The 6,408-nt window shown below is 36.8% G+C and overlaps 1 protein-coding gene across 5 annotated transcripts in view; it reads left to right on the top strand.

The window, feature by feature from the left end:
• Positions 1-4,225: 4,225 nt before the first annotated feature.
• LOC130172133 (neurocalcin-delta A) overlaps positions 4,226-6,408 on the top strand; it is a 71,131-nt gene continuing 68,948 nt past the window's right edge. For 4 of the 5 annotated variants that reach the window (XM_056380581.1, XM_056380578.1, XM_056380580.1 and 1 more), the window contains exon 1: positions 4,226-4,380. The gene's annotated coding sequence lies outside the window, so the exon portion shown is untranslated. Of the gene's footprint in view, positions 4,390-6,408 lie in introns of all 5 variants that reach the window. The other variant, XM_056380579.1, reaches the window with a different exon arrangement.

The raw sequence follows: 6,408 nt of genomic DNA, 5'->3' as shown, positions 1-6,408 counted from the left end.
TTTCTTATATGATCATTTCCATAAAGTCCCTTAATAATTACGCCTTACATTTAATGGAGTTTTGTTTGAATAAAAAAAAGAAAGAAAGAAAGAAAGAAAGAAAGAAAGAAAGAAAGAAAGAAAGAAAGAAAGAAAGAAAGACAGAAAGAAAGAGAGAAAGAAAGAAAAAAAGAAAGAAAGAAAAAATGAAATGCATTCCATCTGAATATTCATTATAAAACCACTGTGGTGTAAACTCCATTACTTTGACATTCTCATGAATAAAAAAACAAAAGAACTGAAATTTCCCCACAGGGATCAGAGTGTGTGTCACTCACTCACAAACCTGATTATTGACAATAAGGCCTTCATAATGCTCAGCTGCTGTGTGTGTTGCAGATAGCTGCAGTGCATGATGAAATACAATGTGGGGAAGATGCTGCCAGTAAATGTGAGACCAAACAGGGAAGAAAAAGCAGAGATAGACGTCTGACAAACTGACAAATGATATGAAAAGAAATGATGAAAATGACACAGTGATTGTGATCTGACATGTCTGTTTTACATGCATATTAAACTGGGGTTGTTATCAGATCAATAGTGACTTTTTGGGCTTACAACATTTAGCACAAAGGTTAGAAACAGCATTCTTTATTATTCTCTTATAAATAATTGCATGAACTAATAGGAAACATGTGGTCAAAAGCAAATGAAAGGTTTAAGTAAAATTGGGTATACTCTAGGTTATCTCTTAACAAGGAGGACTCAGGGAATGTTTAACATGCGACACTCTGGTTTGGACCTTTTCTTGGCTCCGTGCCTCATGAGTGTAATTTGGATGAGTGCAGCTCGCTTGCCTTTGGGCTCATTAACAACAATATAAACAGTAATTACTGTGATCGCCTAATTAATTCATTTAAAAATGCTGCACGGCGTAAAAGGCATGAGCAAATCTTTTCTGGAGATAACAATTTTACGAAATTATTGTTGGCATAATTAGCAATTTCATGTTCCAAAATACAAGTGAAATAATTAAAATTCTGTTTTGTCCCATTTCATACATGTACTGTTTTATTATTCAGATTCCTCGTGTTTTTCACTAAGCCTGCTTTCTGTGAGTTATCCTCCTCTGATCCCGTCTCTGTCTGCATGGCAGCTCTGCAGCCCTGATAAATGTAATCCTCCCCTCTGGACACATTTCTTTGTTTTTAGGCCATTTCCACGCTCTCCTCTGATCACCAAGCTTTACTTATTATAGAATTCTTTGCCTTCATTCAGTGGGTTTTGTTGGATTAAAGAATGGTCATTTGGGCCTCAACTGTCCATTAATTCTATCTACTTTATTGGCCAGTTAATTGTGATTAACAGTAATTAAGATTCAGCTGAACAAAGAATAGATTTGTTTTGCTTCTGGACAATAGACATTATAAATGATGAACTCTTTCAGTTTCAGTTCTCGCACCATGCCCACATCAAGATTTCCTCCAGAAACAACATTTCAATTAAGTCTCACAATGAGCAGCACAGATCTGTTCCATGATAACAAGTTGTCATACTTTCTATATGAAAGACAAAATCAGCTCGGCCGGAAAGTAGACCCCAAAAATGGAACAAAGTATATCCACGTTTTGTGTCTGTATAAATCCCAGTGGCCTTTAATTGTATTATGTCATTAAATATATTTATATAGTAAAAGCCATTGTTTGAATTTCTAACTCATGCAGTGCTTTAATGGGGGGGAATATTAATGCATAATATGAGAACTACAATGTCAGAAGAGGGACAGAGTGGTTTATGTTACAGGCATAGTCCTCTGACCCTTCAAAACCCCAATTAGTATTCCTGCTGAATTTATTACCACGCCAGGCATCACTTCTTGTTTATTACGTCTCTACTCATTAAAATGAGAATTAGATTTATGGACAGATCTGACTGATGCATGGGTGAGGGGGGAAACACACTACATCAGAATGGGGACAAATCTGTGTTTGATCCAGTGCAGTGTGGTGGATGTTTTAGTTTCAAGTGCCAGAGATTAATGGTAAGGATAATTATTTAGATTAAAACCGAGGCAGGGGTTATGAGAGGTAACAGTGACATATCAGTGAGGCGTGAGGTACAAAATGCCTCTCATCCACACACACACACACACACACACACACACACACACAACACACACACACACAAACACACACACACACACACACACACACACACACACACACACACACAATTTTCTTTTCTTGATGTAAGAAAAAAAATCTACTGACTTATATGGTCATATGTACCTAAAGTGGATGTTTGACACGCATTACAGTGATTCTAACTCACTATATGTTGAGATAAATATCTTATAAATAAGCCTGTATTTTCAGCCAGATGACAGTAATACAATAAAATAATTGAATGAATGGATAAATCTTATTTTTGGTACCTGAACTTGTATGAGATGATGTGATATGCACAAAATGGGAACTTACTGTGGAGCGCAGCACTCTATCGCCACCTGCTGGTCTTAACACAACTCCATGCTCCTTATTTAACACAGACTGAGTTATTGGTTGACTGATTCAGTGTCACATTTTGCAGTAAAATCCAGAATATTCTTTCCCAGAAATCATAATGTGTTTATAAGTGTTATTAAGATCATTTATAGCCTGTCCAAAGCTTTGTGCCACAGCAGGTCCACACTGACTCTTTTCTGCACAGGTATCATACTAAGTACTAAAGCATACTATACAAAAATATTATAGGAAACCATCAAGTAAAGCCTGACATGCAGCTTCTATTTTCTTAAAGCAGAGCCTTCTGCTGTTGTGATTTAAACTGTTTTACTAACTGTATTTTAAAGGTCCCATATTTTACATTTGAAGTGTTGATCAGAAGATATATTTGTGGTTTTAAGAACCAAAAACCATCTCATTGTAGTTATACAACTCCTCTCTCAGGCTTCTCTCTGGAGCTCTAGTCACAACAGGTCAGTGATCCAATCAGAACAGAGGAGGATCTGAGCCTATCTTCTGATTGGCTGACCTTTTTCTGAGTGATTGAATAAAAATATAGCAGATTTCAGGTAAACACTCCAAAAACCAAATCCTGCAAGGTTGAATGGTGGGTCCAGGTGGGCAGGGCTTGAGCAGTGACTGCTTCGTTGTGACATCACAAACTTACAGAAGTCCTGACGGCTGGTTTTAAGGCTCAGTTTCTGAATACAGGCTGTGTGCATTTCTCTGTGGACTGAGGCTTTGATACTTTCACAGTATTAATATAGAACCTAGACCTAATTTATGATCAAAGAACACAATATGGGACCTTTAAAGAAATGTTAGCTTTAGTATGCTGTACTGTTGTAATGATGAATAAAACCAATTGGATTTAATTTGGTTGGTATAGATAATGAGTATTTAAAGACTGACTGGCAAAATAACATGATCAGGACATCCATACTTCTAACTGAGCTCTGTGACTTTTCAATTAGAAATATTTTTAACAGTCACTTCAAACAGATGCTTTGACACCTGCTGTTTTTGGTTCTTGTGCCTGTGCCTGGTAGGGCCATTTCCAAATTGAATTATTTTTAATGCAAAATAACAGGCAGAGTTGTTAACTCAACTCACTGGTCATTTGTGAAAGTACATGCTTTCAGCCAGTGTCAGTGATGGTCTCCTTGTAACCACTGTTCATGTTTCATATGACTGGCATATTTCATGATATTTGGTATTTTTAATATTTTCCTTATGATTTTTGAGAATTTTCTTCAAACCACGTTACATATATTTTGCAGTACATGTGGTTCATGCAACGCCAATTCAGACGGTTATTTCTTCTATGATATAAAGTTTCCTTAAAACTTGCAAACACTGAAAAAGTGTCATAAAGACATCTGCCAAAGAAGGAGCTGTATTAACAGCTAAGATTAAGATTATAGCCTTGGGGAAATGGCCCATTTTCCGTAGTTGCTCACTAGGTGGCGCCAGAGGCTCATTTAAAAATGAAACGTAATTCAGCTCTAAATTAGAGAGGAGGAAGAAGACAGAAGTCTCACTCTGCTCATTTCTGGATACCACGAATGCAAACAGATGTGTCTTCCACATATTGCTTCCCGGATGGAGAGTTAAAAATGTAATTTTTTGCAAAAACAACCACCCTCTCTCGTGTCACAATTCACGAAAAATGTCTCTTATGCTATGTCAGAGGGCGCATGCGTCAATACAAACACAATTTTGCAGACCGGAAGACGAGCCAGTTTTTATCTGGTGTAGCACATCACCTTTCTATGCAATCTTCGATGTAACTGACTACACACTGACACTTGTTGGGGATACATGTGTTCCTGCCTGTCGCAGTTTACCTGTTTACCGGTAGATGAAGACACGTCTAATGACATCGTTAACTTAAGTGGTAAGTCGGGTAAGTCGCCTGTTTGAGCTTAGCTGTTTATGACATTTATAGCTCTCGTTCCTCTTAAAGAGCCCTATTTAAACTCAGTCATTACAGCTGTGTTACGTTGTGGTAAACTCTGCAGTCTATCTTCTCTATCTGGTTGAGACTATAAGCAGTCTGATAAACATTACCTCCGCACACACTGTCGTTTAGAAGACGTTTAGCTAGCTACTGCTGTCGGTTTGAGCAGCAGGTTAGGTCAACACTCAGTAAACCGTAGGTAGCTCTGGCGCATCCAACAACAGTAGCATCTTAGCTTGCTATGCTAGTAGAGCTTTGTAGAATACAAATTATTTTTATGTTTGGCTACAAGGTTTAAATGTCCCGAGGGCTTTTGTTCTACTGTTACGGTTGCAGTAGCGTTGTGTTCTCGCTGTTGTGCATTTATTGTTGGTGTAAAGATTTGTTCAGGTTGTACCACAGGCGGATACATATTGAAACAACTAAGTTTCACTGGTACATGGCTCTGATGTGGGCAGAAAGTTTAGATGGATTTTTAGGTTGAAGGTTGAAGAACCAAAGACCACACAGAACCATGTATGAAATGATGTAGTATTTTGTTATTATGATAATCACACCTCTGTTGTTGGGAGGTTCAACAGTCTAACTTTATGCATGCAATTCATAATGGGATGAAGCTTTTTTCATTTAGCTGCAGAACATGAACACAGTTTTTGTTTTGTTTTGTTTTTTTATAACATAAGTTGGGTCTGTTTTATACATCCTCATTTCACTAAGAGATTTCTTACATAAGGCAATACATCTGACACGTTTTATAAATTACACAATCAAATTAATAAGCATGAACTTTGCTTACCCACTTTTTATATGAATTTGTCAGATGTTAAGCAATGACATCAACTTTTATTACGAATTACGAATCTTTGTTTAAAAATGTACTATTAGTAAGTATATTATTATCAGATTCTGTTAAACTCCCAAATATCATTATCAGTATTTGCTTCAAAAATCCAGTATTGGACAGACTAGATACTTGGTGTGACGTATTAGTGCAAGCCTATATGATACAGCGTTTGAAAAGAAAATGCATTTTTATATTAAATACAGTATTTTTTTTTTAAATTTCATTTATTATTATTGATCAATCTGCTGACAATTTCAATTTATCAGTTAAACATTTTGGCCTATAAAACATCCCAAAATTTTTTTTTTTTTTTTTAAATGTTCATCACAATCACTGTGAGTTAAAAATGAGAAAAACATTCAGTGTAGTATCATGTGAAACAAGAGAGAGCAGTTCACATCTGAGTAGCTGGAACCATCATATATTTGGAATTTTAACTTGGAAACTAATTTAAATAGTTCCTTTTAAAATGGTTGCAGATTTATTTTCTGTAAAATCAAATAATTATGCCAACCATATTTAATTTACGTCAAGACACCTCAAATCCTTTAACTTACACCTGTGGCAGATGGAGTCTATACTGCTATAGCATGTGAGAATATTTACTTAAACACCAACTGCACACTTACAGACAGCCAGAGACTGGAAGTATGGTTTAGCACTTGTATGTTAGTGAAGGTCTTAAGTCATTTCCCCTCAGTGAGAGACATTTTTTCACCACATCTCTGTATGAAAAGTGCCCTGAGATGGCTTCTGTTATGATGTGAGGCTGTATGAATATAATTGGCTTGACTTGACTCTCTGACAATCTCTCAGTATGATTATTATTTGTTTTATATGTTGTTACAGCAGAGTTAAGCATCTGGTAGCAGTATCATGGGTGTTGGAGGTGTCGGTAGGTGCAGATCAATAACAGGAAATCAGTGGTAGCAGATGCTCTCTGGATGTGCAAAGTAGATTTCTCACCCAATCTCCTGAGTTCATTACATGTATGGAGAGGCAGATGAGCCGACATCTGGGGCAAATGGCACATCATCAGGCGGAGTGGTTTGACGGCTGTAGTCAGCATCAAGGGTGTCCTACTGCTACTGTTAGAGCTTAATGGGAGATTGGGTTGAAAA

This window comes from Seriola aureovittata, chromosome 7, assembly GCF_021018895.1.
Source record: "Seriola aureovittata isolate HTS-2021-v1 ecotype China chromosome 7, ASM2101889v1, whole genome shotgun sequence".
NCBI lineage: Eukaryota > Metazoa > Chordata > Actinopteri > Carangiformes > Carangidae > Seriola > Seriola aureovittata.
The sequence above is the reverse complement of the archived record's forward strand: the minus strand, read 5'-3'. Positions and strand labels throughout refer to the sequence as shown.